General features: G+C 37.6%; 3 non-coding genes across 3 annotated transcripts; 2 read left to right on the top strand and 1 right to left on the bottom strand.

Moving 5' to 3' along the window:
- Positions 1-1,301: 1,301 nt before the first annotated feature.
- LOC134748667 (5S ribosomal RNA) lies at positions 1,302-1,420 on the bottom strand. Its single transcript, XR_010128427.1, has one exon. It is a non-coding gene; the product is annotated as a 5S ribosomal RNA (ribosomal RNA).
- Positions 1,421-3,443: 2,023 nt separating this feature from the next.
- LOC134748668 (5S ribosomal RNA) lies at positions 3,444-3,562 on the top strand. The gene has a single exon (XR_010128428.1). It is a non-coding gene; the product is annotated as a 5S ribosomal RNA (ribosomal RNA).
- Positions 3,563-4,131: 569 nt separating this feature from the next.
- Positions 4,132-4,250, top strand: LOC134748666 (5S ribosomal RNA). Its single transcript, XR_010128426.1, has one exon. It is a non-coding gene; the product is annotated as a 5S ribosomal RNA (ribosomal RNA).
- The last annotated feature ends 4,643 nt before the right edge of the window (positions 4,251-8,893 follow it).

Below are 8,893 nucleotides of genomic sequence, written 5' to 3'. Positions count from 1 at the left end.
ACAGCTTAACCACAGAATATATAATAGGGGCCCGTTTATCAAAAGCTTTTGATAAACGGGCCCTAGGTTTACCGTACAGAAAGGAAACTTCCTACAAAACCGGTTTGACAGCGGTTCAGGGTCGAATCATGACGTCCCTTTCTAATATATGGCACTATCCCTTTCGGCTATTTAGGGTTGTCAAAATTCAGGTCATTATCTTATCTGTGGTCGTGCACGCAAAGGGACGTCAAGTTGTGCCAACCCTTATAATTTCTCGGAGCAATGCTGAGCCGAACGGAGCCGAGTTTGCCCGAAGCGAGGAGTTTCGCACCCGTCTCAACTCAATATATATTATAACCTAGAAACGCCAAATCTCGCAAAATCCTAAATACTATTATCGCAGTACAACGAACTGAGGAGAACGAGGAGACATTTTTTTTTGTGAATTAAAAATAAATGCAAAAAGCCAACGACACGAGGTGTTCCCAGGCGGTCACCCATCACACAGCTACAGTCGCGTCACTATGTGCACTTCAGTTCATTTGTGGTGCGCGTGCCGCGGGCGCTGCAGGACACCATCGCTAGCGCGGACTTCTGGCCGAAGGGTGTGGTGTTTCGGCGGTTCCGGGGCAACTTGCCGAATTCTACACCAAGCCAGACGACGCAACGGAGCCACGCTGTGATGTCGTCGCCCAAATCTTAAATACTTTAATTTTTGTGTTTTCTCGTAGGGTATTGTATCTTTGTATTTTTATTTGTTTTGTAGTTCGCAGTGCCTTGGTAGTAACAAAGATAGATATAACTCCGTAATAGATGGATACAGTCTAAGGAAAAAACGTGCCTCGAAAATCAAGAAAATTTGATTCTCGTTCAGAGGGCGCTACTAGTTTTGGCCTACAGTCGTATAGATGGCGTTGACGGTTTCGTTTGTTATTTAACAATTTTAACGCATATCAGTGAAAGAACATGGGTCAAAATCATAAAAATAATTAATGCAAATAAAAAAAATCATTTATCCATATTCAAATACATTTTATCGTATTTTTATAAATATTTATTTTTAGTTTTAAAGTGTGTCGACAGATGGCAGTGAATTTACTGGGGTTACAAAATTTACTATGACAGTACCGCTCTAGTATAAGTTACTCTATGGTTAGTAATACTGTAATGCTGTGTAACTAATTTGAATAATAAAATAAAATAAATAAAATAAAGTACCTATAATAAAATCTGTTTGTTTTTTTAAACAAGAATAAATTAATTCATCTAGCGAAACTGTTTTAGGTCGGCTCTTAAGCCGCAAACAAAAAACAGTAAAAAGCCAACGACACGAGGTGTTCCCAGGCGGTCACCCATCCAAGTACTGACCTCGCCCGACGTTGCTTAACTTCGGTGATCGGACGAGAACCGGTGTATTCAACGTGGTATGGACGTTGGCAAATTACCGCTTGAAGTTGCTGATCGCTTGGTCCTACTTCTACATCTATAATGTACATTTCTATTATAATGATGCAGTTTCATCAAACGCAGTTGACATTGACAGTACCTACTTATGACATTACTTAACACTCCAAACCACAGACCTTAAACGGAAATTATACGTGCCATTTTAGTAGGTGTTTATTACCGTGTTCTTAATTTTATTTGCATATTTGACACCCGTAACATAGAGTAACTTATACTAGAGCGGTACTGTCATAGTAAATTTTGTAACCCCAGTAAATTCACTGCCATCTGTCGACACACTTTAAAAAACTAAAAATAAATATTTATAAAAATACGATAAAATGTATTTGAATATGGATAAATGATTTTTTTTTATTTGCATTAATTATTTTTATGATTTTGACCCATGTTCTTTCACTGATATGCGTTAAAATTGTTAAATAACAAACGAAACCGTCAACGCCATCTATACGACTGTAGGCCAAAACTAGTAGCGCCCTCTGAACGAGAATCAAATTTTCTTGATTTTCGAGGCACGTTTTTTCCTTAGACTGTATCCATCTATTACGGAGTTATATCTATCTTTGCCCGTAACAAAGAGCATCATCAAGATAGAGCGGTACTGTCATAGTAAATTTTGTAACCGCTGTAAATTCACTGCCATCTTTCGACATACTTTAAAACTAAAAATAAAGATTTATAAAAATACGTTAAAATTTATTTAAATATGAATAAATGTTTTTTTTATTTGCATTTATTATTTTTATATGATTTTGACCCATGTTCTTTCACTGATATGCGTTAAAATTATAAATAACAAACGAAACCGTCAACGCCCTCTATACGAGAGTAGGCCAAAACTAGTGGCGCCCTCTGATCGAGAATCAAATTTTCGTGATTTTCGAGGCACGTTTTTTGCTTAGACTGTGTCCATCTATTACGGAGTTATATCTATCTTTGCCCGTAATTATTTGGGTCGACTGCAATAGGGGATATTACTGCAATGTTCTGCCACTAGAGTGCACCACTAGCCTTTTTAGTAAACCATAGAGTAACTTATACATACTGTACCATTAACAAGGTTTTTGACAAGTTTTCAGAGACAATAAAATATGACATTGGTGCATCAAGGCGGTTTGTTTACAGAGGACCTACCGGGAAACGCAAATCCGAAATTTCGCTATCTGCCTCTTTATCGCTCGAATATGCAGAGTGACACAGATGTAAGATAACGAAATTTTGATTTTCTTGTTTCGCGATAGACCCTCAGAGTGTGGTAGTGGCGTTTCTACGCAGTTTCGCATAATATTCTCTATTGAGTAGCTAATATTTTTCCTAATTTGAGTTCCGTGCCATCTAGCGGCATTTACTGGTACTGCCAATAAACGCGGAAATAGCACTAAATACTACTCTGATAAGTATCTACTCAGTCACAGAGATGGCGCTTTAGTGTGAACAAACTGTTTTTCATATTTTTAGTTTACGCAAAGATAGATATAACTCCGTAAGTTACTCTATGGTTTACGTCATCAGTTATAAATCATTTTTCAATTATTATAAATCTTGACTTTAATAACAGTGTTGTCGACCAAACGTAAGGTCTGATTTACACATTGATTAGTGTTAAGTGTTCATACGTTTGCTACTTACTTTGCTTGCGTCAAAGATAGATATAAATACTCTATGCTTGCGTTTTGTAGCAAATGTACTCGCACCGAACCTAAGACGTGATGAGAGAATAATCCCTTTTTTGACCTTAAATATTCAAACAATAATTTTAGGTATAAATTTACTATTCTTGATACGTTTCTATACTTTTGAAAACATGTTTGCAATACTCGGTTATCACACTAATGTTGATCCACACGGCGCTCCGGTTGTCTGAAAGGGACAACGCTATGCACTTATGTATGTTTTTCATTCATGCCAGACGACGTCTGCGTAGATGTAAATGTAACGCAAACTACTCAAACTAGGTATCTCAGCTTGATAACAAAATTTTTGTCTTAGCATTCGCTAACGTCCATACCACGTTGAATACACCGGTTCTCGTCCGATCACCGAAGTTAAGCAACGTCGGGCGAGGTCAGTACTTGGATGGGTGACCGCCTGGGAACACCTCGTGTCGTTGGCTTTTTGCTGTTTTATTTTTGGCGGAATGCCGGTAGCAGTTTTGTTTGTCACTAACTTTATTTTATTCTATAGATAACAATATAATATATCACATTTGTTTTACAATGGTAAAACGCGTTCCCTCCGCGCTCGCAGTGCGGGTAGCACATTTCTGACATTAGAGTTTTTTATTATAATTATGCATACTCTTAAATTGGTTCCTGTTTTTACTTTACGTGCCACTAGTGGCGATGGTGAATGGTGATCCTGATCCCTACGCACTGCCTCTACGTGATTTTCGCACTGTAATAATAATTTGTGGTTATTCAAGGAATTTTAATTTGAGCTTAGAATAAATTTAAAAGTGGAAAAATTACTGCCTTGGGTGAGACTTGAACTCACGGCCTCTGGATCAGTTCAAGTCTCACCCAAGGCAGTAATTTTTCCACTTTTAAATTTATTCTAAGCTTAATAGCATCGATCGCAGACGTTTCTGCTTGTTAAAAATTAATTTTAATTTGAGGTCGTACGCAGTGACGTCAGATAAGTACTGTAATACAATTTATCTAGAACTATTTTGCTATGTTGGTTGCCAACGTCCATACCACGTTGAATACACCGGTTCTCGTCCGATCACCGAAGTTAAGCAACGTCGGGCGAGGTCAGTACTTGGATGGGTGACCGCCTGGGAACACCTCGTGTCGTTGGCTTTTTGCCTTTTAAAATCTCAAATGTTTTGTATTTGGCTTTTTCCTTCCAAATTATTTTAGTACTTCAAGGGCTCAGAGAGTTGAGTATATCATCGTCATTGTCATATCAGGTGACTGGAGCAAGATAATGACGTTCATATTTCATATTTTTCAAAAAGGTAAATATTGAATTGGTGTTGGTTAATGGATGGATCGAGTTAAAATTCCTTAACAGATTACAATCATGAATGTTTACAAACAACCATTTAGTTTTCATCTCAAAAAATGTCACATGATTGTTTCCGAATGCTTACATGTTTGCATCGGTTATCGGTTACTAAACATTGTTGAAACAATTCATAAATGGCATGTGCTTATGTTGTGGTTTACCGTGTAGTGTTTCAAGAATTGATCTTTTGAAAGCTAACGATATTCTTTTAAAAGGACTCCTGAGAATTTAATAATATGATTAGACCATTCCGAGTAGGTATAGAAGTTCATCCGAATCTCATTTAGTAAAATTTACATGAATATGATAGATATTCAGCATTCACGTGCCGGTTTCCTCACGATATTTTTCTTTGCGAAAAAAAAAAAACAAGATAAAAATTATACTGTCTTCTTATCTACTATCAATCACATAGCTAAACATCTCAACACTTGGAAGGTGATTGTAAAAAAATGATTCAATAAAAGCATGCTTTTTAAGTCTACCTGAATCTCGCATGCTAGTTATCTCAGTGTGGTAGAAGCTAGGTATTTTTAACCGACTTCAATTTCATAGAAGGAGGAGGTTCTGTATTCGGTTGTGGCTATTTATTTATTTTTATTTTTATGTATGTTCACCGATTATTCCGAGACCCGTGGTCCGATTTGAGTAATTCTTTTTTTGTTCGAAAGGAGCTACTTCCAAGTTGGTCCCATATTAATCTGGTTCTGATCTGATGATGGGATCCCTGAGGAATTGAGGGAATTCCTCAATTTTTAAAGGCACATGTATGGTGATTTGGGTGTTTTCATAAGCAACTTGAGCATTTTCTCTCGAAAACGACCAAGTTGATGAAGTGGACCTGATGATGATGATTGTTTTGAAGATAGTGATGATGATTTTTTTTAATGTAGGATGCTCAGCGATTACTCCGAGACCCGTGGTCCGACTTGAACAATTCTTTTTTTGTTTGAAAGGAACTACCACCAAGGTGGTTCCACATTAATCTGGTGCTGTTCTGATGATGGGATCCATGAGGAATTGAGGGAACTCCTCAATTTTTAAAGGCACATGTATGGTGATTTGGTCGTTTTCTTAAGCAACTTGATCATTTTTTCTAGAAAACCACCAATTTGATGAAGTGGAGCTGATGATGATGATTGTTTTGATGATAATGATTTTCGCGATTACTCCGGCACCCATGATCCGATTTGAGTTATTCTTTTTCTGTTTGAAAGAAGTTACCTCTCCAAGGTGTTTTGTAATATTTTTGGTTTTGATCTGATGATGGAATCCGTGAGGAATTGAGGGAACTCCTCAATTTTTAAAGGCACGTGTATGGTAATTTCGGTGTTTTCTAAAGTAACTCAAGCATTTCCTCACCAATACCACCAATTTGATGTAGTGCAACTGTAGCCTAACCACGAGTTTGGCACTAAATATTCTTCGTAACTTACTTTGTACACTAATACGCCAGTACAAGCGAGATGCATAAACAGTAAGTTACGCACACGATAGCGAATATATCAATGTCAAACTCGTGGTAAGGCTACTGATAACTTCCCTCGTATGTGTATTATGATTTTTGATGTAGGTAGTGTTGGAAACAACCAAAGAGACTGAGAGGTGAAGGTAGAGGGTATTAGTGTTTGGGGGGTTTGAGGTTGGGGGTTGAGGGGAGGTGAGTTGATGGGTCGGAGACTGAGGGGTTGGGAGTTAAGGGATTGGGGGTTAGGGTTAGGAGTTAAGGGGTCTGGGGTTAGGGGTCGGGGAATGGCGGTTGAAGGGTTGGTGGTTTAGGGTCGAGGGGTTCAGTGATCAGGGGTTGATGTGCTGTGAGGTTGAGTGATCGGGGGGTTTGAGGGATTGGGTCAGTGGCGGGGCGGAGAATGGATTTACTGACAGGAATGATTTCCCAGACGGACTCGAGGAAAATTCTGATTATTTAATAAAGTTTACGAATTTACAGATAAACATGATTATGTTTTTCATTCATGCGTCACGCTCTTAACAATGTCTTAAAACTAAAAATGGAAAAATAAAAACTTTTATAAAAAAAAGATAAACCGACTTCAAAAAGGATGAAATAAAATATTATCCTTTTTAGGGTTCCGTGTTTAAGTATATGCGTTACCAACTGATATGTTTGAAGTCGAAGTCGCGGGCAAAAGCTAGTTCTAAATATATTTTAGTTATCTTATATGATCAAACGTAATTCAAAGTAAAAATAAAAAACTGTAATTGTAATAAAAATTCTTATTTAGTTTTAAATTTGCATGCCATTTTTTGGCTTAACATGTGATACTAAATCCATTAATTTATAACATCTGTATGTAATTACCATGTTTAAGCAAATAAATATTTCATTTCATTTCATTTCAAAGAGGGAAATGAAAAATGTAAAGATAGGATTAAAATGGCCTTCGGGTTATATTATTTGGAACAGGTGCAGTGCATATGACACGACTCCAGTATTTTCCTTAAATGTACCTATGCTCTGATACTATGCTTAGACCATTTATGTGGTCCTTCGAGCCGGATACCATCCGGCATTTCAACAGAATAAATCAAAGTTTCCCAACGATCAATAGGAATTCCGAGATGTGCATTCTATGTCACGCGTTCAGTTTTTTGCGTCAGTCCTTTAAAAGTCCACCTTGACCGATTGCGAACATCCTGCCCAGCGTCATCGAACGCTATGTGAGTCAAACGAAAGCCCCAAACAATATTACCAATGGTTCTCGCACAGAGGTTGATGGCAAAGTTGACTTTAACCAGTGGTATGCCACGTATGTGAAAGTAAGAAAGAGAAAATGTAAGGGAGGAACAAAATTCGTGCATATGGAACTACATATAGGTATTATCTAATGCTTTGCTATGCTATGGAAATACAAGTAGCTAAGAATTTATAAATGGTTAATAGACTGCGATTCTCCAAAATTAGTCCTAACACAATTGTATTCTTTACAAACTCTAGCTAGAATTAAAATATGTATCATAAAATCTTCTGAATACTGCTAAGTAGTTGCCGCACTGCAGCTAGGAATTAAGTTCGGGAAATTCTGAGAAAAAACAGCACTCGAAATACAATGGACGCTGAGAGGAACTATAAAATAATTAAGAATAACCATGCTTCTTCTTTCTCTAGTTCTGTTTATTGGTGTTTAACGCTATTCAATCTGCTACATTCTCGTGTTATTTTCTTGCTTCTAGGAGAATTTGTATTTTTAGATAATCAATTGGTTTTTTTAAGCGAATTACAGAGAGAAAGAATGAAGCGCTGGTGGCCTAGCGGTAAGAGCGTGCGACTTTCAATCAGGAGGAGGTTCAAACCCCGGCTCGTACGAATGAGTTTTTCGGAACTTATGTACGAAATATCATTTGATATTTACCAGTCGCTTTTCGGTGAAGGAAAACATCGTGAGGAAACCGGACTAATCCTAACAAGGCCTAGTTCCCCCTCTGGGTTGGGAGGTCAGATGGCAGTCGCTTTCGTAAAAACTAATGCCTACGTCAATACTTAGGATTAGTTGTCAAGCGGACCCCAGGCTCCCATGAGCCGTGGCAAAATGCCGGGATAACGCGAGGAAGATAATGAATTACAGAGAGAGAGAATGAGAAATTTAAAATTAAAGAAAGAGATTTGAGGCTTTCTCTATATATTCTTTCTCAGGATTACTTGACATTGTACCTATGTGGTAACTACACTCATGGACAAATTTAGAGGAACGCAAAAAAACCCGGCCAAGTGCGAGTCGGACTCGCGCAAGAAGGGTTCCGTACCATTACGCAAAAACGGCAGAAAATCACGTTTGTTGTATGGGAGCCCCACTTAAATATTTATTTTATTCTGTTTTTAGTATTTGTTATAGCGGCAACAGAAATCCATTATCTGTGAAAATTTCAACTGTCTAGCTATCACGGTTCATGAGATACAGCCTGCAGACGGACAGCAGAGTCTTAGTAATATGATATGATATGATATGATATGATTTATTTATCTCACAATATACAATTGCACTTAAAATTACACATGGTAGATTCTTAGGAATTTATATTGTGATTGTCGGTTTTTTATAGGGTCCCGTTTTTACCCTTTGGGTACGGAACCCTAAAAAGAAACGTAGGTCATTTAAAACATGTTCAATAATTTTCAAATCCTGACAACCATGGGATTCCAAAGAAAATGAAGGCGGTTAACAAAGGGTGCCGATAATACCTCTGTGAACTTAACCATAAGGACGAATTAAAGCGGTCGCTAGTATAGCCGAGATATACCTACATACATATTTGGTAACTGAAGTGTTGTGCTAACAATGCAGTCAATTAAAAAATGCATACTTACCTGTTTAAGTAAAAAAGAGCCAATATACTTTGCTGGAATCGGATTTCTACACCACGCAGGTCTATAAGACTACACTGACTCTCCTTTCGTCCGTCCTCTCACCTCTAACCT

The sequence above is a fragment of the Cydia strobilella genome, chromosome 16 (genome assembly GCF_947568885.1).
Source record: "Cydia strobilella chromosome 16, ilCydStro3.1, whole genome shotgun sequence".
In the NCBI taxonomy this organism is placed as follows: Eukaryota; Metazoa; Arthropoda; class Insecta; order Lepidoptera; family Tortricidae; genus Cydia; species Cydia strobilella.
The sequence above is the reverse complement of the archived record's forward strand: the minus strand, read 5'-3'. Positions and strand labels throughout refer to the sequence as shown.